General features: G+C 38.0%; 1 long non-coding RNA gene across 1 annotated transcript; it reads right to left on the bottom strand.

Moving 5' to 3' along the window:
* Positions 1–2,550: 2,550 nt before the first annotated feature.
* LOC114320608 (uncharacterized) lies at positions 2,551–10,027 on the bottom strand. Its single transcript, XR_014350943.1, has 4 exons — positions 9,790–10,027; positions 9,486–9,518; positions 9,251–9,378; positions 2,551–3,175 (listed from the first exon to the last, which is right to left on the bottom strand). It is a non-coding gene; the product is annotated as an uncharacterized LOC114320608 (long non-coding RNA).
* Between the last annotated feature and the right edge of the window lie 17,603 nt (positions 10,028–27,630).

Genomic DNA, 27,630 nt, shown 5'->3' on the forward strand with positions numbered 1-27,630 from the left:
ACTAACTCGCATTGACAATCCACTGGGAAAATAAACCACGCCTGCAAACTGTCATTACCGTCTAACCTCCGATCATAAATATTTACTCTGACCAATCCACTAACATTGGGTGCGCAAAAAGGAGAATATTTTATCAATATTTTATCAACCTTAATAATTTTTTGTTTGTATCTTAACCTCAATTGAGAAAATAAATTAGGCAACGCAAGTTCAATACAACTGAAATCACTTGTTGAAACACCTTCAACAACCCCAGTTTTTATATTGTCCACCTCCATTAACCTGAACATTAGAAATAAAATACATAAAATTACAATTCTAAACAGTTTTAAAGTACATTTGACTCCTTAAAGTAATTTGGCATTCCTTTCCATTAACAGTAGCAGCCACTAAATATATGTCGCCCTTTTGAATACTTCCAACATTTCCCAATAGCGTATCTTTGTAGTCCGTCCAAACATCAACTGGGAAGAACTGGTCTACAACTTCTATCCAGTGACGAACGTACTCTTTGTCCTTGCTACCAACGAGCTTGAATCTCATTTTCTTTAGCATCAGAAACCGGTCGGACTGGTCAGGATCAACAATCCAGGTCTCAGGATTACCCTCCCCAACTCCAATAAATATCTTGTCAGGTGTGAGGACAGAATCTGACGAACTATTATCACTTATGATGAAAAACAATATGTGGTGGACCACAACTTCGTCTTCAGCATCTTGTCCCAATTGAACATTTCCAATTAATTTTATACCCTTAACCACGATCTTGTCTGATTGACGGTCACATCTCTTATTACCCAACTCAATACCATTAAGCAATCTGGCCACACCTTTATTATTAAATTTAACATGTCACCCTGCCAGTTATTTTTGAGTTACTGTACCTAGTGCATCTGTGTCAACAAAAGCAAGCTGAGATATCAAGTAGCAGATGAAACTACAACGGTGAGACTAACCTGAGATATCAAGTAGCAGACGAGAAAATGTGGTATCAATATACTGTTTGACAACAACACAAGTAGCCTGTACCCATATAAGAGAAATCAGTATACTAACTTCGTCCAAAAATATAAGCATCACAGGGTTTATTTTCAGTTAAAATCAGAAAGGGGAGAGACATACGTAGTGAGAGGTAACCATCAACTATAAAATTGAAGAAAATGACAAAGAAAAACCTTTAAAGAAAAATCAGAGAGAGCAGCCTCAGGCAACACTTCATCCATCAAGAGCGCATCAGACCATATTACCCCTGCATGAAGATAGCCATTTGATTATAAATCACTTTCAGAGTGCAATATGCTAATGTATAAGAGCATGAGTGAAATATTTTAACTTCAAATCAAAGATCTTCGTGTCAAAATTTGAAAAGAACATTCATGATTATATTAACAGAAGTGTAATGGTGTTAAGCATTAATTCTTCATGGGCCATGACAACAATCAAATTTTTGTTGAGACTTATTTTTAATATTAATTAGGATAACTGGCAATATTTAGTGACTTTGGCGGTATTCTGAAAATGAATTCTCCAATTGGCATCCAGATACTTCCTAGAACAATAAAAAATTCTTAAACACAAAATTAACTCAGCAAGCAGACTGCTTGTTCACTCAGGAGGACCCAAAGGCTCTACTGTTTTAAACGGCAATAATTGGGAAATGATTAAGGAAGTCCACAGTGCAAAGCCCCTAAATTAGGAACAAAAGAATTTCTTATTTACAGGATTTCTTCTAAAAGATCATTAAGAAGGTTGGTTTTGCTCTTATCAGGTAAATGAGACAAAAGAAGATTTTGTTGCATTTAGGTTATGAACAAGAAGAAAAACCTCTATATTCAGAGGACATGTGTGAGGACTTGAAAAAGTCTAAACACTTCAGTCATTGAAAAGCACTTATTGTTTGCAGCGGCCATCTAAGTGCTTAGATAGTTGCCTCGCTATTGTCAGGATATCTGCTTTATCTCTCAACAATGTAGTAATTTTCATACTTTCCTTTCCTAATTAGTCTCTCATTACTAGTTATTTATAGTTGATACTCATGTGGCCGGTTAACAAACATAATCACACTATGAATTAGTAAAATTTGACACAAATTTAGCTTTCATTGAATGAGTGAGATTTAGAAACTGTTCAAGTCCTGGCTTCATCCCTTATTTGCAAAGTAGTTAAAAAAAAAAAAAAAGTGTGCTCATAAAATTACTAGATCTGTCATTAAACCTATGTGTTTGACAAACATTTTAGGAATATTGACAACATTGATTTGGAATAAACAAGGGGTTATCACGATTATAAAAATTAATTTGTGTTTGGGAATCATTATAAAAAAAAATCTAGAGAAAAAAGGGGAAAAGAAAGAAAAGAAGAAAAAGGGCTTCTGAATTTGAAACGTAGTCATATCTGGAGATATTAACTATAGATTGAACTATAATTAAAATCATAACCACAACTTTGATCCACATGAACATAAATTTCATGATCAAGGTTACTGATCTATAAACAAAAATCTATGGTTCTTGTTGAAGGCAACACAAACACAACAGGAAAGCGAAATAAAGTGAGGTAAGGTAAGGTAGAGAGAAAATAAACTAAAAATAAGTTCTAGTTGAGTTTTCCAAAATATTTTACAGCCAACTCATAACGATCTTGTGACCATTAACCCAAAACATAGTAATATATGTCCAATAAGTCTTGTGAACAATTAGAAGTACGAAAGCTAAACCAGTGAAGCATACATATGTTGTTGGTCATGGAATTTACGTAAGGAATTATGTACACATATGGATATAAGTGAACATATCACGAAGATGATACAGATGTAAGTAATTATGATAATAGACATATGGTGGCCTCCCAGTGACAATAGACATTACCTCATTTCCTTTGTTACCATAGCTAATGGATATCTCTTTCTCGATTTGGAGGTGACTTTGACCAACTTTCAAAGAGCGACAAATAAAATGTCATGATTAGTCAGATATTGTGGTAACTTAACAAAAAGGAAAAGGAAGAAAGATATGATAGAACTTCATTACAAAATTTTACAACTACATAAATTTAATTTTAGATTAGATTAACAAGGAAAGTTAACACTTGTATAAAGGACAAAAGAACATGAAAGGGAGAGTACCTGTTGTCAATCATGTTCCATCCACTTCCCAAGTCACCATAGCCTTTAAATCTGGACAACAATTTTGCAGCAACGTAGACAGAATGAATACACAAGAAAACCTTAGAATCAGTTTGAATCTAAACCATGAAGAATATAGAAAAATCACCTAAGCAAAATAAAATCACCCCATTAGCCCCTAATTGGTGCCTTGGGCATATTTTTGCATACCAGTAATGATACAGTTTATGTATGGATCGTTCTTATACATACCTACTTACATGATTGCACACATACAAGTAGAAACCTTAATGCTAAGGAGTTGAGAGGAGAAGGTAATATAGAATTATTACTATCCAAGAAAAATAAAAGGCTAAATATCTTACTACTGATGACAGATACAGCAGATCAGTTCATGTTCATGATCCAGATCATCAATCACCTGCAGCTCAATCACTTGCAGCTCAAGCTCCACCGTATGCTAGTCATGCTTCTCATCAATGCAGAGCAGTTGCAACACAGCAGCAGAGCAGTTGCAGCAAATCAGTTGTACCTCTACAGTGTGTATAGGTTAAGAGTGTCTGGTGCACATTAGTGTTAGTTAAGTGTATGTTAGTAAATCCTTGTAACTTCTATTAGTTAGTTTGTTTAGATGGTTGTAAGTTTGTTAGCAGTCAGGTGTGTCTATATAAGAACAGTTTTGGATCTGCATAAAATGTGATTTTTGACTTCTATGAAATAATATCAGATAAATATAGCTTTATGATTGTTTCTCTGTTTTCCTTCATGGTATCAGAGCCTTAGAGCTCTCACGAGCAACAATGGTGATTCAAGCTGAGAAGCAATCTTTGCCTGCAAATGTTCTCCTTCTTATTTTCAATCTTAATGCTTTGATCATAGTTAAACTCGAAGCTTCAAACTATTCAATTTGGAGAAGTCAAATTCAAAATTTCTTTGAAGCCACAGAGTTATTTGGTTTTCTTGATAGATCTACTGCCTGTCCATCTGCTACAATGCTTGATTCTGATCATAATACAGTTTCCAATCCTGAGTTTCTGCAATGGAAGTTGACTAATTCTTGTCTTCTCAGTTGCATCATTGCAACTCTTACTCCTTCCATATTTTCTTCCATTCTTCATCTAAAAAATTGTTGTGCTGTTTGGTCAGCTCTTGAGAAACGATTCACATCACTTTCACGCTCTCATATTCATCAGATCAAAAATCGTTTGAGCACTACTACGAAGAAGTCCAAATCTATGGAAACCTATCTTCAAGAAATCAAAGATCTTGTTGAACAACTTGCTTTGGCATCTTCTCCAGTCTGTGATGAAGATCTTATTCTTCTGATCCTCAATGGCTTGCCTGAGGAGTACAATGCTTTCAAAACCACAATTCGAGCCAAATCAAAGGTACTTTCGATGGAAGAACTCTGTTCTCTCTTGTGTTCCGAAGCCATACATGTTGAAAATAGTCACAAGCATAGTACTTCTGATCTCACTGTGGCTTTCTCTGCTACGAATCCTCATTTACTCACAGACAATACTTCCGCTACATCATCTGTATTAGGTGCAGTTCCATCGCCTCATAATCAGCAGTATTATGGTCAATCTTCCTCTCGTAATTTCTCTTTTCAGAACAGAGGAGGTTCTCGATCTCAAGGCCAGTATAGAGGTGGTCATAGGTACAGCAGTCAACGAGGCAGAAGAGGAGGAAGACCTCAGAGTTATGGCTTGACCTGCCAAATTTTTGGAAAAGGAAATCACTCTGCTTTAGAGTGTCGACATCGACTGAATACTTCTTTTCAACCTGTGTTTCCTTCCTATACCATGGGACCTTCACAAATGCCTGCTTTTACTCCTAGAGCTTTTTCTGCACAAACTCCTTTTCCTGTTGTGTCCACCTCTATACAGTCTACTTCAGCTCCTTGGTATGTTGATTCTGCTGCAACTTCTCATCTCACCAATGATCTGAACAATCTGCATTTTTATCAACCCTACCAAGGCAATGATCAAGTCATGATTGGTGATGGAAATACTCTTCCAATTCATAACTCTGGTACTGGTATATTGTCCTCTCATTCTTTTCAATTTAGGCTTACCAATCTTCTTCATGTTCCACAAATCTCATCAAATTTGCTCTCTATTCATCAGCTTACTTCTGATAACAATTGTAGTATTACTTTTGACAATGAGTCCTTTGTGATTCAGGACAAGCTCACCAACAAGGTGCTCTGTAGAGGACATCATCAAAATGGCCTCTACCAGTTTCCTTCTTCAATTTCTCATAAAGCTTTTTCTGGTACTAGTTCTCTTGCTACTGTTTGGCATAAGAGACTAGGGCATCCTTCTTCTGCTGTATTTCATACTATTGCAAATAAAAGTGGCTTGTCATTTAGTCATCAAGATTGTAACACTTTTTGTCATTCTTGCTGTGTATCAAAGAGTCATAGACTCCCTTTTGTTCTTTCCACTAATAAAACTCATGCTCCTTTCACTCTGATTCACTCAGATGTTTGGGGTCCTTTTACTCAAGTACAGTCTTCTTTTACTTACTATGTTGTTTTCATTGATGATTTTAGTCATTTTACCTGGATTTACCCTCTGTCTTATAAAAGTGAAGTATATTCTAAGTTCTTAGAATTTAAAAACTATGCTGAAAACCAATTTTCAACTTCTCTTAAAATTTTCCGAACTGATGGAGGGGGAGAATATACTAGTCATCAATTTGAAACACTTCTTAAATCTTCTGGCATTGTTCATCAGCTTAGTTGTCCTCATACTCCATCTCAAAATGGAGTTGCTGAGCGCAAGCATAGACATATCATTGAGACAATCATCACTCTACTTGATCAATCCTCTGTACCTTTGAAATTCTGGTTTGAGGCTCTTGCAACTGCTGTTTATCTGATCAATTGAATGCCTTCTCTTACATTGGGCAATCTCAGTCCCTATGAGGTGTTGTTTCAGATGCTTCCAGATTATAATTTTCTTAAAGTATTTGGCTGCAGATGTTATCCATGGTTGAGACCCTATACTTGTCACAAATTGCAACCAAGATCTATGGCTTGTGTTTTTATTGGTTATCATCCAAGTTACAAAGGATACCGCTGCTTGGATCCTCTTTCTGGTAGAATTTACATCTCTAAGCATGTTGTGTTTGATGAATGTTCTTTTCCTTTTGCTTCTACTGATTCTTCTTCACCTCCTCTTCTTTCTTCAAAATCTGCTATTAAAACATTCTTTTGGGGAACTCCTTCTTCTGTGTTTTCTCCTCAAGTTCCTACTCAGTCTAATTCTGTTTCAACATCGTCACCCAATTCATCCTCTTCTCCCACACATGTTGCTGCTTCTCCTCTCGTCTCACATAATCCTGGTTTTATCTCTTCTCCTTTATCTTCATCTCCACCTGGTATTAATCTGACTATTCCCATTATTCCTCGTCCTTCTTCTGACTCTCTCAACTCACATCCTATGCTCACCCGAAGTAAGACAGCAAAATCTGCCAAGTCTTGTTTAGTTGCTACTCTTCTTGACACTGAGCCTCGTACTTATAAAGAAGCTTTGCAGTGTCCTCATTGGCATAAATCTATGCTTGATGAATTTCAAGCCCTTCAGACTCAACAGACTTGGTCTCTTGTTCCTTCTTCTGCAAATCAAAATGTTGTTGGCTGTAAATGGGTTTTTCGAATCAAAAAGAATTCAGATGGCTCTATTGCTCGGTATAAATCTCGCCTTGTTGCCAAAGGTTATCTTCAAGAATCTGGTGTTGATTTCTTGGATACATTCAGCCCCGTCGCTAAGCAACCAACTATCCGGGTCTTCCTTTGTGTTGCTCTTCATTTCAATTGGTCTATTAAACAGTTGGATGTGTCTAATGCCTTTCTTCATGGCAAGCTTGAAGAAGAGGTCTTTATGACTCAACCACCTGGTTTTGAGAATTCTCAGTTTCCTACTCATGTGTGTAAATTGAACAAAGCTCTTTATGGTCTTAAACAAGCTCCTCGAGCTTGGTTTTCCACTTTCTCCTCTTTTCTGCTTCATCTTGGGTTTGTTCCTAGTCATTGTGATAATTCCTTGTTTGTTCAATCTACCTCTACCACTCTTACTTATCTCTTGGTCTATGTTGATGACATTCTTGTTACTGGTAACTCTTCTTCTCATATTCAGTTCTTGATTTCTCAGCTTCACTCTGCTTTTTCTCTCAAAGATCTCGGTTCTCTTTCTTTTTTCTTGGGTATATCTGTTACTACTTCTTCTACTGGTTCTTTCTTATCTCAATCTCATTATGCTTCTAAGTTGCTTCAACAAGCTGGCATGTCAGATTGCAAGTCTGCCCCTTCACCTCTTAGTCCTTCTTCTTCATCTTCCTTGTCTTCAGTTTCTTCCTCTGCCTTTTCCAATCCTTCTCTCTACCGAAGCCTTGTTGGTGGTTTACAATATTTGACTATTACTCGTCCGGATTTGGCCTTTGCAGTGAATCAGATTTGTCAACATATGCAATCCCCTTCTCACGATGATTTTGCTAAGGTTAAGCGTCTCCTCCGATATGTTCATGGCACACTGCATCATGGTTTACATTTTTCTCCCAGTTCCTTTGCTATTCATGCCTTCTCTGATGCTGACTGGGCTGGTAATCCTTGTGATAGGAGATCTACTTTTGGTTTCTGTCTTTATCTGGGTTCCAATTTGGTTTCTTGGACCGCAAAGAAGCAGTCCACCGTGGCTCGCTCTTCTACTAAAGCTGAATATCGGTCCATGGCTCAGGCTGCAGCTGAGGTGTCTAAAGCTCTCCCTGTTGGCTGTTTCCTGTTTCTCAAATCCAAGCTTCTTGTTGATCTTCCCACTTTCAACTTGACGGGGGCTGATGACAGATACAGCAGATCAGTTCATGTTCATGATCCAGATCATCAATCACCTGTAGCTCAATCACTTGCAGCTCAAGCTCCACCGTATGCTAGTCATGCTTCTCATCAATGCAGAGCAGTTGCAACACAGCAGCAGAGCAGTTGCAGCAAATCAGTTGTACCTCTACAGTGTGTATAGGTTAAGAGTGTCTGGTGCACATTAGTGTTAGTTAAGTGTATGTTAGTAAATCCTTGTAACTTCTATTAGTTAGTTTGTTTAGATGGTTGTAAGTTTGTTAGCAGTCAGGTATGTCTATATAAGAACAGTTTTGGATCTGCAGAAAATGTGATTTTTGACTTCTATGAAATAATATCAGATAAATATAGTTTTATGATTGTTTCTCTGTTTTCCTTCAACTACTACTCAGCAAGTATTGTTATGGAGCATCATGAAGCAACTGGAGAGGATACACAGTATCATGCATTCACAAACTTTCACCATATGCAGCAAGGAATGAGTTAAATTCTAATAAAACCAAACAGACACTTTAGTAAGAGCCTAAGACCATCACTCTAAGCAACACTCAAGAGTAGATTGATAGAAAGGTTCCACTATAGGACTAAATGATACGTCTGAGATACAGAAGAGGAAATGTTATAAAGAGCTAAAGTACCACTTCTTGTACAAATAAAAAGATAAAAAAAAATAAAAAATTATGACTGCAATTTGTGGAAGCAAAAATGAAAAGTCTCAGACTCCTGATCAAACACCAGGTGACAGATGAAAAAATTTCTACAAAACCAGATGCACAAACACAGCTAGCAATGTGGGTGTTTATGGATTACAAATAACTTCAGCCCTGCATTTATCTTTGTTTGGATTGTGTCTGAAGCTACGTAAGTAGAGGAACTAATAAGAAAAGTAACAGTTTACACAAATAGGTTTCATAACCTAAGCAACCTCGATTTCTTTTTCCACACAAATAGTTAAATGAGCATAAAGAATGTGAAAGAGAAATATAAGCATAATTTCTTTTTCTTCCTTTGTGAAAATTCCTAGTAGGTATTATAAAAAATACTTAACCACTCATTTTCTTTCTCACCAAATTTTACTATTTTAAGTTAGAAACTACATTGCAAAACAAGATAGTTCTCTTTAACTTCATTTTTTATCATTTCTCATCAAATCATGGACACATCCATAGAACCCGTTAAACCCATAAAGCTATGCTCTTTTACAATTCAAAGCTTGTCTTATAACTTGCACAAAATACAAACCCATAAAAAGAATGTAATAGAATTACCTAGAAGATGCATGTGAAACTATCATCACTAAATCTCCATCATTCACACCAAGACCACTCAATTTCTCAACATTCCTCATCTCTTTCCCATTATAAAGCAGCTATTGTTGTTGAATCAACGCTTGACTCTGCTTACAAACCAAACACCACAAATCTCAATCCTCTCATGCACCCACACACACACACACACACACACACATATATATGCATATATAGAGCGAGAAATCGATCTTACCTCGACCTCAAGCAGAGCTTTCAAGTTCTCAACCTATCAATGAGATCAAAATTCACATTCAAACAACTAATAATCTCAAAAAAAAAAAAATGAAGTTGAACTAGTGTTTTCGAGATTACAGATTTGTTAGATTCCTTAGTTTCACACAAGAGATTCAAAGCTTTTAAAATCAAGACAGAAATCATGAAGAAATGGATACAATAAGTAAACAATCGCTTAGTGTAGAGAATGTAAGTCCAAATTCTATCCATGAAAGTGTAAATCAAGAAGAAGAAGAAGTAAATCAAAGGGAGATTAGTTTTACCAGCAGAGAAGTAGTCGCGACGATTGGATTTGGAGTCGATGTTGTGCATTTCAGATTGAACATTCATGGAGTTTTTTAGATCGGGGACGTAATTGCCGAAGAGGAGAGCTAATAGATTGGGATTGGTGAGACTGATTTTGGAGAAGTAAAAATTGGAGGTTTGGAGTTTGTCAAAGGTGAAGACGAGTTTGATTAAATCAGATTTGAGAGGATATTTGAGATCGCCCTTGACGATCTGTTTGAGGACGTGAAGCCAGGAATCGTGAGAGGAAAGGAAGAAGTTGATTTGGGAGAGATCAGGCTTGGGAAAAAGTCTCGATGACGAGGATGATGATGAAGAAAATTGAGATCCGTGGTAGGCTTTGAAGGTTGGGAACCAGTCTCAGGGTTGATTTTGTGTGTTAGGGTTGAGAGTTAAGGCTTTTGATTATTATTTTTTTTTTCTTTTTTCTTTTTCTTTTTTTTTGGTGAATTGCCGCCAGAAAATTTTATTTTGGTGCTATTTTTTTTGTCATTCCTTGCACGACATGCATTGTGCGTCGTAAAGAGACAATACTTTTAACGGCAGACAATGTGTGCGTCGTCAAAAGTGCAATACTTTTAATGGCGGGCGTTATATGCGCCGTGAAAAATGCAACACATTTCACGGCTGGCGTATATGTGTCGTGTATAATTGATGTATTAACGGCATACCATATGCATGTCATAAAAAGTTTTATTATTTACAACAAACATTGCAAGCCGTAAAAAAATCATTGTTACTACCATTCATGGCCTACGCAATAGACACGTCGTGATTGGAAAGTTATTTACGACGTGCAAAAAAAGTAAGTCGTAAAAGTGAGAAACCACGGCGTGCATTTATTGTATGCCGTTGATGTGGTGCCGTGAAAACCCAGTTTTGTTGTAGTGTTCCTAAAAACCTTTCCGTCAAACTGCGTATCATTGTCTACAATCAGTACCTGTGGGATGCCAAAACAGACCACAACATTCCTCATAACAAACCGCTTTGTGTCGGCTTCTTTGATGCTTGTCTGTGGTTTAACTTCTACCCACTTGGTGAAATAGTCGGTTGTAGCGATGAAGAAGCGTCTGTTTCCAGTCCCCCGTGCCAAAAGTCCAACGATGTCCAAGCCCCATTGAGCGAAAGGCCATGGGCTAATAAGCGGAGCATGATTTTTGGCTGGCTGATGAATTAGCGGAGCAAATCTCTAACACTTATCACACTCTTGCACGTACTGTTGTGCATCCTGCTACATCTGTGGCCACCAGTACCCATGAATGAGGGCACGGTGCGCCAGTGACCTTCCACCAATGTGGCTTCCATAAATCCCCTCGTGAATTTCATAGAGAACACCATCGACTAGATTTGGACGTACACATAGCAAATAAGGGCCGAGGTAAGAGCGTCGGTACAATTTCCTAGATAGTGAAATCCAAAATCGAGCTGATCAGTGTCAGATTTTATTGGCTTCTTTCTTGTCTTCGGGAAGAGTGGCTGATTTAAAAAAACAAGTATTGGATCCATCCTGCTAGGTTAGGTACACTGTTGGTTTCACCACCTTTGTTCCTTTCACGTGAAACGTGTTAGGATTTGATGTTTACCTTCCTCTTCTTCGCATGAAATACGACTAGGAACATCTATTGGTTACACCACTATACCTTCTCCCGCATGAAACACGTTTGGATTTCGAGTTCACCTATCATTTGTGTTGTGGCACATTTGTATGTAATCTTGTGGCACATTTAATGCGATGCACCCCCTATTATGTTTCATATCATTTGCATGAAGCTTGCCTCTTATGTTGCCATCTTCATATCTTTATCATCACTCTATGACATTGCATTGCATAAATCATGAATTTTCAAACAACTGGCTTTGTGAAGCGTGCAAGTCCAACTTTCAAACTGCATTTTGCGCATGTCATTTGCATTCTACTCCGGAACTATGCTGGTTTGATTCCTTGCAAAGGGATACGTAGGCAATCTTCAGGTTCAACCAATTGCATCTGCATCTTGTTTGTTTGCCCAAGTCTTATAGCCTTGTCAAAAGGGTCGTCTTCGGGATTTAACATTCACCCACGTCAAGAAATGACTTTGAGCTCTGTCAAAGAGGGGCAACTATAGACACCCCATTTTGACCGGCCCTAAGACTTGGGCACTTTCTTTTAATTACTCCATAATGACAAAACAAGAAGGTGTTTCTCACAGAATTCTCAATAAGAAAACTCAGAATTTGAGCCCTATTTCTAAGCCTAAACAGGCATAAATTACCTTTCTAAGGGCATATTTTGACCTCACGGTTGCCTCCAGAATGATTCATTGGTTGCATTCCAGGGGCCTCACTGAAAAATTGTCTCGAAATCTGGGTTACAGCATAATTATTTGAAACTTCTGGACCAAATTGTAAACTCAAGGAATATTCTGTTATGTGGGGGAATATTTCATCAATGCTGACTGGGACGCTGACGTGGCAGTCTTACTGACATTGCATGACTGGATTGGTCCTTGCTGATGACGTAGTGCTGATTTGTCTTTACCCAAAAAAATAAATTTAAGGAATGCTAGTGAAGGGGTTTGAACCCCCAACCTAAGACTCCACACCTTAACCACTCTGGCAAAGCTTTGCCTTGTGTTATATTTCCCCTCAAATAATATTTGACTATTTCAAACTAGCAGGCAAAGGTGTATTTTTTTTGCATTTTTTACTTGTGTGTGGGACACTTCCCTACTCCATTGGCCAACCCATATATCACCAAATATATACCTAATCATCCTCCATTTTTAAAAAGAGGTTTTGTTTGCATCCATAAAGGAGTATCCCATGCAACCACCTTGAAAATTTGCCCTCCTATCAAATTCTTGTCTCTCACCTTCTTTTTAACCTTCACTCTCCTTCATTGCCTATATAGAATGATCATATTGTAAGAAAGAGGGAGGACCACGAAATTGAAGAGAAGAGTGAAAAAATTGAGAAAAATTGAGTTTTTGAGTAAAAAATACTCCTATCTTCCATATAGACCCCATATTTTCCATACAAACTGAAATTCCATTTTTCCTACATCCAAAAACTCCTCCAAAAATTCTGAAATAGCTAAATTTTAGTAGTGATTGATCAAAGGAAAGAATGAGTGTTGTTGAAAGTGAGAAAAAATAAGAGAGTTAGCCACTTTTCCGCCATACATACTCAGAGTTCCATTCTAGTTTCAAATTGAAGATTGAGAACACACTTCCTAAACTTGAGGGTGATCAAGAGGAAGTTTAGAAATCAATAAGTTCAATCTTTCTTTGGAAGGTGAATTTCTAATCTTTCATTTTTTTATATTTTCTATCTTATATTTATTTTCTTGCTTCTTATTTCATAGTGCTTTGTTATAATCCAAGTGGTTTGTTTATCTCATATTTATTTTCTTACTTTATATTTCATAGTGTGTTGTTGTAATCTAAGTGGTTTGTTTAGCTCATAATTATTTATTTATTTATTTATTTTTATTCACTTGCTTTAATTTCATATTAGTTTTGTTATAATCTTACATGTTCTACCTCATATTTACTTTTTTTGTTTTAGGTTCATGTTAGTTTTGCTGTAATCTTGCATATTCTATCTTATATTTGTTTTCTTGTTTTAGTTTTATAGTAATTATGTTGCAATCTTGTATTTCCTAGTTTATATTTTTCTTGCATTAGTCTCATATTAGTTTTGTTGTAATCTTGCATGTTTTACCTTATATTTGTTTTCTTGTTTTAGATTCATGTTAGCTTTGTTGAAAGTTTGCACTTTTTTTAATTTTATATTTGTTTTCTTGTTTTTAATCTAACCGGTAGTGGTTAGTTAAGTCACCTACATATTTCTTGTCTGTTCCTTTTCTTAGTTGGCCGGCCGATTAGCTTCTTTTGGACAAGATGGTTTTGTCTTCCGATGTTAATCAACTTCCGGTGGTTTCCAAGGCGCGTGAAACTTTCTTTTCTTTTGTTTATTTTATTTTGAGTGTATTGTGAGATTTTTATTTTGTTGTAATATTCTCATCACCTCTCCTCTAATTTAGTTTGTAATAATTTATTCAAAGTGTTGTAATAATTTCTCGTCCCACTTCTTTCTATCACGTTCTTTTACCTGCTTTTCTTATTTATAAATATGCATCATGTTTATTTTATTTTATTTTTGTTGTTATATTCATGCTTTGCATCTATGTTTCATGCATCTTGATTTGGCTAAGTTTGCATTTGTGGATTTAATCAATTCCTATGTGATTATGTGCGCTACCTCATGTTCTTGAGATGATTCACATATTATATCTTAGAAGCCGAATCTTTAGTTGCATCTCATGAGTAAATTGCATTAGGATTTTGTATATAAGATTATGCATGTTTTACTAACTTTGTTCTGTAGTTGTTCGAGGGACGTCGGTAAATATGTAAGTTTTTATGCTTTAGCATCCCGTTTGTGTGCATTTTTCTTATAATGTTTAAGCGTCCTACCATGTGGCTACTTACTTACTTGATATAATTGTATGAATGCTAGTGAATGGAGATTGTGTCGCTTAATTTAAAATAGTGTTGATTTTCATGTTTGTAAACTCAATTTATTTGGATTGTACATCTCCAAAACTCTTTCAAAACTATATGAAATCAAATTATTCCAAAATAAATGACATAATCCATACTTGTATGCTTTACATAGTAATTTTTAGGATTTATTAAATAATCGAACTATGAACATATAAAATCAATAAAATTCATATCATGGTTTAGTAAAGGCCGATCTTTTGATCGGGTAAGTGGGGGTACTCAATTAATGACTTTCCCCTCTCATACCTAAGGTTCAGAACTGAGACAACTTTGGTTATGACGAACTGTGGCCTTGGCATGAGTCATGGGTTTCCTAATTTTCCAAAAATATTAGGTGGCGACTCTGAGATCTGATGACGCATTCCATTTCTGGCAAAAGGTTTTGTAATAAAATGGATTTTCTAAAAGTTGCCAAATCTGGACTCTCATCTATGTTTCACATTGCACTAATGAGACTAGATCAAAGAGATCTCGGGAGTCCAAACTATTTAACGCGCGCGGGTACCTCCCGGGCATGTTACACTATGCGAGGCAGAAGGAAGCTGTCTTTTGGACAAGCTTTGTTGAGGTAAGTAAAGTCAACCCAGACTCTCCACTTTCTGTTTTTCTTTTTGACTACGATTGTGTTGGACAGCCACTGCGGGTACTGAATTTCTCAGATTCCCCCGTCGCTAGAAGTTTGTCGACTTCTGCAATTACTACTTCAATGTGCTCAACTGAAGATCTTCGGCTTTTCTACACAATGGGCCGAGCTGAAAGGTTGACATTGAGTTTATGGCAAGCAAATTTTGGATTCAACCCTGAAGTATCATATGTTGACCATACGAATACCTCCATATTGTCCCTCAGCATATCCAGCAGCTGAAGTTTCTCATCAGCGCTTAGTGAGGTACTGATAAAGAAGTACTTTTTTGGGTCATCTTCCTTTACTAAAACTTTCTCCAAATTCTCTACTATTTTCTCAGTTGGGGTTCCTCTGACATCTTCCAAGACCGGTTGTTCTGCTACTTCAACTGTCTGAACCCGATTACAGAGCTGTTTAACCTTCATGGCTGCTATAAAACAATGCTTGGATGCAACTTGGTCCCCTGAGATCTGTTCTACACCATGTTCTGTCGGGAAGCAGATGAGCTGGTGGTAGGTTGAGGGGACTGTTTTCATTTGATGAATCCAAGGTCGACCAAGTATTGCGTTGTAAGGAGACAGTGTGTTAATAACCAGGAATTCTATCTGAAGGGTCTTTGTCCCGGCCACAACTACCAACATTATCCTGCCAAGTAGCCATTTAGGCTGCAAATTAAAACCAATTAACGGAGCTGTCGATGGGGTGAGGTGCTGCTCAGAGAGACCGATCTTCCTGAACAAGTCGTAATACAATATATCTGCTGCGCTACCCTAGTCTACCAAGACTCGTTTCACGTCGAATCATTTCCTAATTCCTACAGTTATAATCAATACATCATTATGTGAGTGCTAAATTCCTTTTACGTCCTTCTTAGTAAATAAAATAGTACAGAAGGGAGTCTTAGGTATTGTTCGTACATTTTCGGTATCGGACCCACTGACATGACTTGCTAAATCTGTACAGCGTTTGTAATTTCTTCCTGAAGTGTCTCTTCTCGCTCGTGACTGGTTGTGCCATGAATTACATTTATGATCAATCGAGGTTGATGCTCTGCGTTTGGTTCTGGTGGAGGATTCCCCTACTCGGTTACCACTTTGTCTGGATGAATGTATTCTTGGAGGTACCCCGTAGCTACCAAGTCCTCCAGGTGTTGCTTCAATGCTTGGCAATTTTGAGTCATATGTCCCTTGTCCTGATGATAGGGCATCTGAGCTTTTGGTTGCACCAAGCTGGGTTTTCTAGCATCTTTGGTGGCCAAGTAAAGAACAACTCTCTCTTGATTTTTCCATAATACAATAGATAGGTTCCTTGAATACTGTAACAACTGCTTCGTGGGATTTAGACTTGTCCACTTCATTCACCGCGACTCCTCGAGGTTCCTCTTGATCTGCTCTTCTTCTGTTTTCCCGAGTTGTCTGTTCGGCTGATGCCACTTCGATGGGGATCTGATAATTTTCAAGGCGAGCATACTACTTAATCTTGGCACGTAAGTCCTTTAGTATTGTGGCTGGGCATTTGGTAAATGATTGTCTCAACTTGCTTTCCGGATGCAGTCCATGTTTAAAAGACATTACAGCTATCTATTCACTGTAGACATTTTCTTCGAAATCATTATACTTTTCCCAATACCTTCTTGCATAATTACGTAGTGTTTCCTCCTGTTCCTTTTGGAGACTGAACAAGGTGTTCGGCTCTTTCGAGATGTTGGTGTTAGAAACAAATCTGGTCAAGAACTCTTCAAAGAGCTACTTCTATTCGTAAATCAATCCAGCAGGGAGACGATCGAACCATCAGAGTCCGAATTCTCCCAAGTTAGATGGAAAGACTTTGCACAGTAGTGCCTCATCTTGACTCCACAAGGACATCATCTGTCGATAATGGCTGAAATGTGTTAGTGGGTCTGACTTCCCATCATATGACATGAATTTTGCTGGAGTGAACTTCTTGGGAAGTCTCATAGCTTCGATATCTGGGAAGAAAGGAGAGGAGACAAGCCGATCCAGTACTTGATGCTCCCTCTAATTGACAGTACGATCAAGGTGCTGAGCCTGACACTCCCGTCGTTGCTCATTTTGTCTATTCCCTACCAACCAAGTACAAAGATCCTGAAGAGGATACTCTCTCTGCTGGCTGGCCATTTTTTGCCTCTTAGCTCTTCTCCGGCGTGAACCACAGGTGTGGTTGCTTGTTGCTTCACTTTGTACCGGGATTGGTTGACTTTGTTGCCTAGATTCATTTCTGGAGACTTTCTTCACTGGTGGTTCCTGGGATGGGCTCCTCCGGTGCATACGAGAGGATTCTGCGTTCGTCCCTCTTCTCCGTCGGGTTGCCCATCATCCTTTTGAGTTGTGCTTTTAGTTCTTGTATCTCCATTCCCATTGAATCGATGATACGATCTCTATAATCTTTCTCCAACAAAAAATGATAGAAAGAACCACCAGCAAAGGGCTGTAGAAGCTCAACAAATTCTGGAGTCCAGTTGTTGTTTCCGGTCTGCTCCTGCAGAACTGTTGGCAGCGCCGGGCCCTTATTATTCGTCTTCTCTGTTTATGGAGTCAATGCCGAGGGTGGAATATCCTCAATTTCCATCGCCGAAATCAGATGCAAAACTCTAAGATCAAGGATCTACGCTCACCGCAACAATTGTGCGTACTGAATACCGCACTAAATGATTATGGACCGGAGCTCCGCACCCGACTGGACTATCCAATAATCGAGACCCTACAACAGTGAACAACGTTAGAGCTGCCAGGCCGGAGTTGGCCAGATAACCCTTCCGATGTGAGAGTAAGCGATCGGAGAAGATGGAATGTTCTCTCTAAGTGCAGAGAGATATGTTCAAGTGAGTATGTTGTAGCTCCACTTTGTTACCTTCAATGTGAAGTCCTTGTAGTTTATATAGAATTCCTTACTTGTTGCCCAAGATGGTTTCATGAGACTTTGGTGTTGCCATGCTCCCTTTAACATTACTCAAGGTAGAAGACCGTGAAGTAGTTGACAATGGATGCATATATTTGTTGTATTCATGGTGATAACAAACTACATTTCCCTGATCAACCATTTCCGTGATTCTAGAGAGAGGGGACCAGCTGAGGTAGCAACCTGCACATCCATGCATTCATAGTTTCCATGTTTTTTTGAGATGTTCCCTCAACTTGGTACCGTTGTGCCTCAGCTCGGCCCTTTGTGAGACTGCTTATAGAGATGGGCTAGCCTATTTAGATATCTTTGTGTGGGCTCGGCCCACTTTGGTTTTGGTGATGGATTCGGCCCATCAGTTCAGTCCAAAGATTGAGTCTTGTAGCTCGGCCTAGCTTAGCGTCATAGCTGGACTGACATTTCCACTACAAGTTGGGCACAAGTGCTTGAGGACTTGGGGTGGACTGTTGATCATGGAGTTGGGCTTGATTGGCTTACCCTCACACTTACCCGACCCACTTGGACTTGGGTTTAAAGGATTAGACTAACCCAAGGCTTGGATCCGACCCGTTTATATTTTGCCCCTTCACCACATCACAACTAACCTTGAAAACCCCATTAGCAGAAGGTTGCCAACTACCATTTCTACCTAGATCCCTCATAGTAACACTACAAGAAAATACACTTTTGGTGACCATTTCTGCTAACTAAAAATATTTTGGTCGCCAAAAGTTGTGGAATTGGCAACCAAAGAGTATGCTGGTAGGCAAAAGTACAATATTTAGCTACTTAATTTTTTTAGTCAGGGTATATTGATTATTGGTGACTAAAAAAAAATTTAGTTGCTAAAAATGCAACAATTGGCGACTAAAAAAAAATTAGTTGCTAAATTTGCCACAATTGGCGACTAAAAAAGTATTTTAGTCATTGTATAATTAATTTTGGCTACTAAAATTATTTAGTCGCTGAATAAAAAAAAATCTACTTTTTATTTTCGGCGATCAAAAGTTTGGTCGCCAAATATTTATTTTTAGCGACTAAAAAATATTTTAGTTGTCGTATAGTTAGTTTTGGCTACTAAAATTATTTAGTCGCCGAATGAAAAACAAAAATTTACTTTTTATTTTTGGCGACCAAACTTTTGGTTGCCAAATATGGATTTTAGTCGCTGTATAGTTAGTTTTGGCTACTGAAATTATTTAATCGCCTTAAAAATTTACTTTTTATCTTTGGCAACAAAAAATTTGGTCGCTAAATATTTATTTTCAGAGACTAAAAAATATTTTAGTCGTTGTATAGTTAGTTTTGGCTACTAAAATTATAAAGTCGCCGAATGAAAAAAAAAATTTACTTTTTATTTTTGGCGACCAAAAGTTTGGTTGCCAAAAATATATTTTCAACAACTAAAAAATATTTTAGTCGCCAAAAGATGAAAAGGAAAATTTCAGATTTTTTTTTTTTTTGAACTGAGGAAAATTTTCAGATTGGCGCCATTATTTTTATTTATTTATTATTATTTTTTTGAATCAAATCTATTTAGAATACAAACAGGTTCTCATTTGCGCTCTATATCTCTCTCTCACAAAATCAAACACCACCAAACCTCACCTTGCCTCACCGTGATCCGATCATCTTACCATCGCTCATCGCCATGCGACATCGTACATCGCCACTGCCGCAAATCACAGTCTCACATCACCATTGTCTCGCCTTCAGCTTACATTCAGGTTTTCTTCCTCTCTGTCTCTTTCTCTGTCTGTCTGTCTGTCTGTCTCTCTTGTCTCGCCGCAAATCACCACCGCCACCGCCACCGCCACCGCCATAATACTAAGTTCTCTCTCTCTCTCTCTCCACATTTCTTACTCTTGCTCTAGGGTTTGATATTCTTCCATTATTTCCCCCATTTCTTACTCTTGCTCTAGGGTTTGATATTCTTCCTCTATTTTTCCATTTCTCACTCTTGCTCTAAGGTTTGAAATGATTTATTCAGTTTAATTTTCTGTTGATTTCTTAAATGGATTTGGTTTAATTGGTTTGATTTCTAGAGTTTTATGGGTTTAATGTTGTATGGGTTTGATTTTGTATGAATAGGTTTGTGTATGATTCAAAATGTCCAAGGCAGCAGTAGATGTTCCTTTGAAGGGTGGATTTAGCTTTGACCTGTGTAGAAGGAATGAAATGCTCTCGAAGAAAGGTCTCCAGGCTCCAAAGTTTCTCAAGACTGGTACTACCGTTGTTGGTTTAATTTTCCAGGCATGTGTGACTTCATTTTGAATTTCACTGTAGTGGCATGTAGCCTGATAGCTTATGGTGGTTGCTTTGCTTATTAATCAATTTCAAGTTTTCGCCATTACTTGATTGGTTGTTTAGTTACTGGTATAGTAGTTAAACAATGATTCCATTGACCACGTGATTAATAAAATTATCATTTTTTGTGTGACGTGATCTGAATGTCTGTCTGAGGAACAAGGTTGGAAAACGGGGTCTTATGAAATATATGTACTAATAAGGTCCGTGGGTAGATAGTTGGAAAGATGAAACGTAACTACAAAATAGCCCACCTTTATAATCTATACATGAGTGTATAGTAAACCTTGACATAATATCAAATGATTGTTGTTTCTGTGGCTGAAAGGGGCGAAACTAAAGAGTACCTTTATGTGAGACCATGAAATATCCTCTCACATGGATTGTAGAGATCCAACGAAGAGATGAACTTTACTCCAGTAGACCTGCACAGATGAGCATGATCGGCACCACCCAACCAAGGTTGCCGGCCAGAGACACTTCGATGCTAAAGTTAGTCCTTTAATTGAAAGAATAGAGCTATGGAAATCAAGAGTGTTGGTGTGTAGTGTAGGGAGAGAGCACATATCATTTCTTCTGGGATGCCCCCGTTTATATAGATGGGGGGGGGTGTTATTTGTTTGGATTGGACCCATTGTAGGCTTTGTTTGAGTTAACCCCAATAAGCAGATATATATATTTTTTTCTGGATCCCACAATTGTCCCAAAACTTTCATTGTCTACGGTAGAAGGAATGAGAGTTTTTCTTGCCGAGTTATGCTATTCAAATAGCTGTTAGGTTTTTTGATAAAGAACACTGTGGATAAATGAATAAAATGTATGAATGAATGATTGCATGTATGCTTGAATGTATGCATAAATGTATGTATGTCTTGAATGTATGTATGAATGTATGTATGTCTTGAATGTATGTATAAATATGCATATGTCTATCATAGGATAAAATTATATCACATGAGTTCCAAACAAATCATAAAAATGGACCACGATATTATTACCCCCGGGCGAGGGTGTAGGCCTGTGATATTATTACCCTCGGGCAAGGATGTAGGCCTGTGGTATTATTACCCCCGGGGCGAGGGTGTAAGCCTGCGGTATTATTACCCTCGCGAGGGTGTAGGCCTGCGGTATTATTACCCCCAAGCAAGGGTGTAGGCCTTTGCTGATGGCGCTCCATGCTGAATGCGAAGATTACGTTGTACTCGGAGACTTATGCTAATTTTAAGCGGCGATCAAGTGCTAATATTGCAAGGATTTTGAATAATGCATTCTATGTCAGTGATGGCCTGTACCGAATGAGGTAGACGTGTTAATCACAAATAATATTGCTCCGCTTGTAAGGAATTGCCAAGTAGATATTGGACCAACTATTTAATTGCCGAGTTACACGGTTTGCGTTTAGTCTGAGGTAGACTAGCCCCATTGCTTTTGAATGACAGGTGTTAGTCAGAAGGACTGCAGATTGGACTTGCCCCATTGCCCTATGTTGCAGGGAAAATTCGACTTTTGTAAAATGACGGCGTGCAAAAATATGCGAACTGTCGACTGCCAAGTGTGTAATGTATTGCCCCAAAAACTGGCGCCTGCTTTGAGCTATGTGAAAAGGAGCGAAAGTTTAGAACACTATGGATAAATGAATAAAATGTATGAATGAATGACTGCATGTATGCATAAATGTACGTATGTCTTGAATGTATGTATAAATATACGTATGTCTTGAATGTATGTATAAATATACATATGTCTATCATAGGATGAAATTATATTACATGAGTTCCAAACAAATCATAAAAATAGACCACGGTATTATTACCCCCGAGCGAGAGTGTAGGCCTTTGCTGATGGCACTCCATGATGAGTGCGAAGATTACGCTGTACTCGGAGACTTATGCTAATTTTAAGTAGCGATCAAGTGCTAATATTGCAAGGATTTTGAATAATGCATCCTGTGTCAGTGATGGCCTGTACCGAATGAGGTAGACGTGTTAATCACAAATAATATTGCTCTGCTTGTAAGGAATTGCCAAGTAGATATTGGGCCAACTATTTAATTGCCGAGTTGCACGGTTTGCATTTAGTCTAAGGTAGACTAGCCCCATTGCTTTTGAATGACAGGTGTTAGTCGGAAGGAATGCAAATTGGACTTGCCCCATTGCCCTATGTTACAGGGAAAATTCGGTTTTGGTAAAATGACGGCGCATAAAAATATGCGAACTGCCAAGCGTGTAATGTATTGCCCTAAAAACTGGCGCTTGCTTCGAGCTATGTGAAAAGGAGCGGGAGTTTGTAACTCAAGTAAATGTCGTTGTAATGTTTGGACCAAGTTGGCCGAGTATGCATGTATAGCAGAGGTGCCGAGAAGATGATCAGCTGATTTGCCCCAATTAGAAAGCGGAAAATTGACTAAGATGTCCCAGTGGGCAATTTTTTGCTGAATAATATTGTTAGGCGAATAAAGTTACCGAATACTGTGGTCAATGTTGCTGCATAAAGTTGACAAATAAAGTTGATGCATTGCCAAGTAACTAGCGTCAAAACATCGGTGTCCGTTTTATATATAATGTGATTTTGCCGAAAAGTTGGTCAGCTACACTTGGGTAGGTGATTGTACCGATCTTTTGGTTGGCGATTTTTCTTAGCTTCGCGGTGTGTCGGGATCCCTTCGAAGTTGGATTTGCTAAGAACTTGGTTGCAATGGTTGCCAATTTATTGAAGTTGAGTTTCTTGTCCAACGTAAAAATTTCAGTTGTCGGAAAATGTGAGCCGTATCATAATTTTTGGCATACTTTGATTACTTCTTGACTTCTCGGGTTGGTGGGTTTGGACTCTTTGAGCCGATACAAATCCTGTGGTATGTTTAGATGTGGATTTCGATAAGCCGATGTGCTAGTTTTACGTTGAGATCGTAGTACCAAACAAGTTGTCCATGCTAGATAAAATGCAAAGTTAATATTAATTTGCTCTTGATAATATGCCAAATGATCTGTGGATTGCAGCGGTAATATACCGAATAAGTTGTGAATTGATAATATGCGGATTTGTAGGTTCTAATATGCCGAGTAATTGGCCAAATAAGCCAAATAAGTTGTCGGAGCTTTGTGGATAATATGCTGAATAAAAGTTGTCGAAGCCGAGTGATAATATGCAGTGAATAAAAATTTCCGAATAAGTCAATAAGTTGTCGAAACTCCTTGTTGATAATATGCTGAATAAGCCAATAAAATTGCCAAATAAGCCAATAAGTTGCCAAATTGTTCGTTGGGCCTATGGATGTAAGTTGGTTCGTTGGTAGTTACCGAATATGCGTAGTTGTGATAGCCGAATGTAAAAGAAATTCAAGTTGGGGTGAATGATCGGTGAAGATGGATAATTGTGGCTTAGCTCCTGGAGGCTGTTGTCAAAATTGCACGCTAATCGAACATGATTTGACCATTGATCTATCATTTAACGTTCCCGATTTTCCAGTTGATTAATCCCAAGCTAATACTCGAAATTCACAAAATTGGACCTCAAAAATGGATTCTCCATGGCAAAAAACTTAGAGAGCAGGCATCCTCAAAATTATTGGACCATCCGATTAACTGAAATGCGGTAAGATGCAACGGAGCACGTTGTGCCGAGAAGCGCATGATTAATCCTTATTTTATCATCTTCCTGCTGCATGTCGTGAAAGGCAGAATGTTCCAATTTCGAACTCGTGACTTTGAGGCCCTGTATCTCCTTCATTTTAAGTCCGATTTTGACGCAGTTTGTGGCGTTGGACTCGTCTTGATGAGGACTTCACACTGGTATAGTGAAAGATTGAGTTCGACAACACTGGAAAATGTCAATTTCTGGACATTTAGTCAATTTCGCAACTATCGACGGCCTACGGTTAGTTTGTGGCTTTACCAGTTGGTGTTTGTAGACTCCGCTAGTCGACGTGAACCTGCTGGTAGGCCACGAAATTCTTACTCGTATGAAGAAAAATGTAGACCCACTTACTAGAGAGAGAAAATGGGTACATAAACGTGGTCGGCGACATTTTGGTTAGCCGAAGCCCTTGGTTCTCGGGATTGTAGTTCAGAAGGGCGTTAGACAAGGTTTGAGTGATGAATTAATAAACGAGGGCGGAGGTCGTGATTGAATGGCCGGTTAGTGTGGAATGGTTGCCGAGTAGACTCTGCAAGTTACGCCGCCACAACAAGGTGGCAGAGATGCCGAGTTTCCTTGTACGAGGAATGGCACTACCGAGCAGCTTTGTAGCTTTGTATCTTTACCAAGTACTCTTCTAGGAGTTGTGGTACTACCAAATAGTATTGATGAATTAAAGCCGAATTTTTCATGCAACAGGTCAAGAAATGCAGAATTTTATATTCAAATGGGAAAAGTTAGGGATCATGAAAATTTTGTCATGAAAATGATCATGAAAAATTTATGACCCTTGGATTACCTTGATTAGTGTGTGGTGCTTTATTCTAAGTGTAATCCAAGGGTCACAAAATTTTCATGATTATTTTCATGAAAGATTTTTCATGATACCTAGCATTGCTGTATTCAAATTCCTAACTTTGAGCCCTTGTAACTTCCTCGTTTTAAGTCTGATTGGTCTCATTTTTGTAGTGTTGGATTCATCACTTGCCCTAGTGCTCATTCCACTATTTAGACGCATCATTCCGTCTCAAATTGGATGTTGTTGGACCTCCAAAAGTTGACCAAAAATAAGATTGATCTACCCTTCTTTTTTTTTTTGTGTGTGTGCGTGTGTTCGACTCTTCAATGTTACAGAATGAGAGTAAAGCGTGGTTGCACAATGTAAGTAACTCGGCAAACTTGCAGCGGCTAAAGATTTTTGTAAACAGGTTGTGATTGCTGAAATCGGAAGTGTTGCGGTCAAATGGTGCATTGCGAAGCTTGATTAAGGTGGCCAAAGCCATTGCCGGACAACAGTTCTTGGGAGATGCCAACATGTCGAGTGACATGGGTGATTTCGCCGAAGAATCTTGGTGTGATCGGAATGAGTTTCAATTTTATGCGTGCTCGGTGAATCTTATTATTGGCCTTTCATTGACACTGAATGGCTTGCACCTTTTACCGAGAGATTGTCACAAGTCCGCTTGGTGAGTTTGGAAAATCGGCAGTGACTCGGGGTGCTCGACAGCTAGTCAAGCTTTGGTGAAAGATGTTTGCATTTGTGATCAGCGCCGAGAAAAGGCTAGCTTGTTAGGGGTGCTAAACGGTTTTGTAGAGATTTTGATTGGCATCAACATGAGCCATTCATGACAATTGAAGTTGCCTCCAGATCTGTTTGAATTTATATACATATATATATATATATATGGCCAGCCAACTACCACAATTAATTAAATAAGAATAATAATTTGTTTTTATCATAACTCATGGCCCATTCTAGAGAGAGGAAAATTAAAGACCCAGCCTTGGATTCTACAGAAAGCTTTAGCATAGGTACACGTGCACACATGTTAAGAATCAACTTTAAGCTAAGTTTTGAGAAAAAAGAATAAATAAATAAATGGACAGACCCACGTATGAATTTAGCCGAGTAACTTTATTGAATTGCCGAAAAGAGGTTTGCACCAAGAAAGGTGTGAAACTCATTTTTAGAGAGAGAAAATAGCTACTAACTTCATCTTGTTTTGACAACCTTTCTAAGCAATATTAATATTCAACAAGGGTTTGATCAAATCTGTGAGCATAAATAGATACATACATAGACGTGTATATATGTATATATATATATATATATGTATACTTGAACTTTAGCAAAAAATATAATCAGAATAAAAGAAGCCAAAAACTCAGTTGTGGGTCTCCTTTTTTAGAAAGAGAATAGTTAACCTTAGTGCTCACTGGTCCGAGTACCTTGGGTGTCGTATTAATTCTTCTCTTCGTTGAATTCTTTAGCTCGTTCCCACCGACGGTGCCAATTGTGAGACCATGAAATATCCTCTCACATGGATTGTAGAGATCCAACGAAGAGATAAACTTTACTCCAGTAGACCTGCACAGATAAGCATCGGCGCCACTCAACCGGGGTTGCCGCCCAGAGACACTCCGATGCTAAAGTTAGTCCTTTGATTGAAAGAATAGAGCTATGGAAATCAAAAGTGTTGGTGTGTTGTGTAGGGAGAGAGCACATACCATTTCTTCTGGGATGCCCCCCCTTTATATAGATGGGGGGTGTGATATTTGTTTGGGCTGGACCCATTGTAGGCTTTGTTTGAGTTAACCCCAATAAGCGGATATATATTTTTTTTTCTGGCTCCCACACTTTATGAAAGATAATTTTCCTATTGTATCAAGAAAGTTCTTTTCTAATTCAATTCTAAATTAGGGGAGGAAATTACAGGATCACATGGTTGAAATGGTGATCAAAACTTACATAGTTCGATATCCAAATCTAGAAACTCAAATGACTCCTGTAGTTATAGATTATAGTTTTTTCATATATCCTATGGAAAATGAATAATTGGAGGAACTCAATATATGACATCCTATCTGGAAGGATATATGGATAGTGGTAAAGCCCTCTTGTCCCCTTGTGATCGTTCCATGTGAAGCCTTCTTGCCTATAGAGATGAATGGTGAAACTCTTCGGTGGCTTCAGATGACAGTGATGAGTATAGAAATAAATCATCAATAAGATGTTAGTATTTAGGCTTTAAATCAGAAGATCAATTGATTGAAGTAGATATAGGTTGGAATAGTAACATTTAGAACCAATTGGAAACAAATAGATGGTTTTCTCATTGAAATTGATGGCCTAATGGTTCAACTACCAAATATATCTTGGGTTTATTAATATTACTTTTATGTTTTCCTACTTGTTGGAATATTTTTTTTTTACTCCCATGTATTCCTCTATTTGCTTCACAGAATCTTCGTAGTGGATTAATTGAATAGATGCTTCCTAAACTCATACTTTATACTGTTCTCAAATCATCTTCAAGATGGAGTCATCCTTGGAGTGGATACAAGAGCCACTGAAAGGCCCATTGTTGCTGATAAGAATTGTGAGAAAATCCATTTTATGGTACCCAACATTTACTGCTGTGGAGCAGGCACTGCTGGTGATACAGAGGTAGTGACAAGTATTTCCAAGTTTAATTTCTATATCAAAATATATGTATTTGTTAAGCTTTTACAGCACTACATCCATTTTGAACTAAGTTTCTAAAATATTGTTGTTCTAGACATGTTCAGTTCCCAATTGCAGCTACACAGGTACCATACTGGTCAAGAATCAAGGGTTGTAATGGCTCTTACCCTTTTAAAGTCCCATCTTTTTAGGTAAGGTTACATAATCCAAGGTTTGTTTTTCTCAACAATATCGGTACTTTTTGTGTGAAAAGATTACAATGCAAAAAGGCCTGATTCTTTTTTGCTTAACCAGCCACTAAGGTTATGTTCAAGCTGCTTTG

Source organism: Camellia sinensis, chromosome 14, assembly GCF_055761805.1.
Source record: "Camellia sinensis isolate YWXY chromosome 14, ASM5576180v1, whole genome shotgun sequence".
Classification (NCBI taxonomy): domain Eukaryota; kingdom Viridiplantae; phylum Streptophyta; class Magnoliopsida; order Ericales; family Theaceae; genus Camellia; species Camellia sinensis.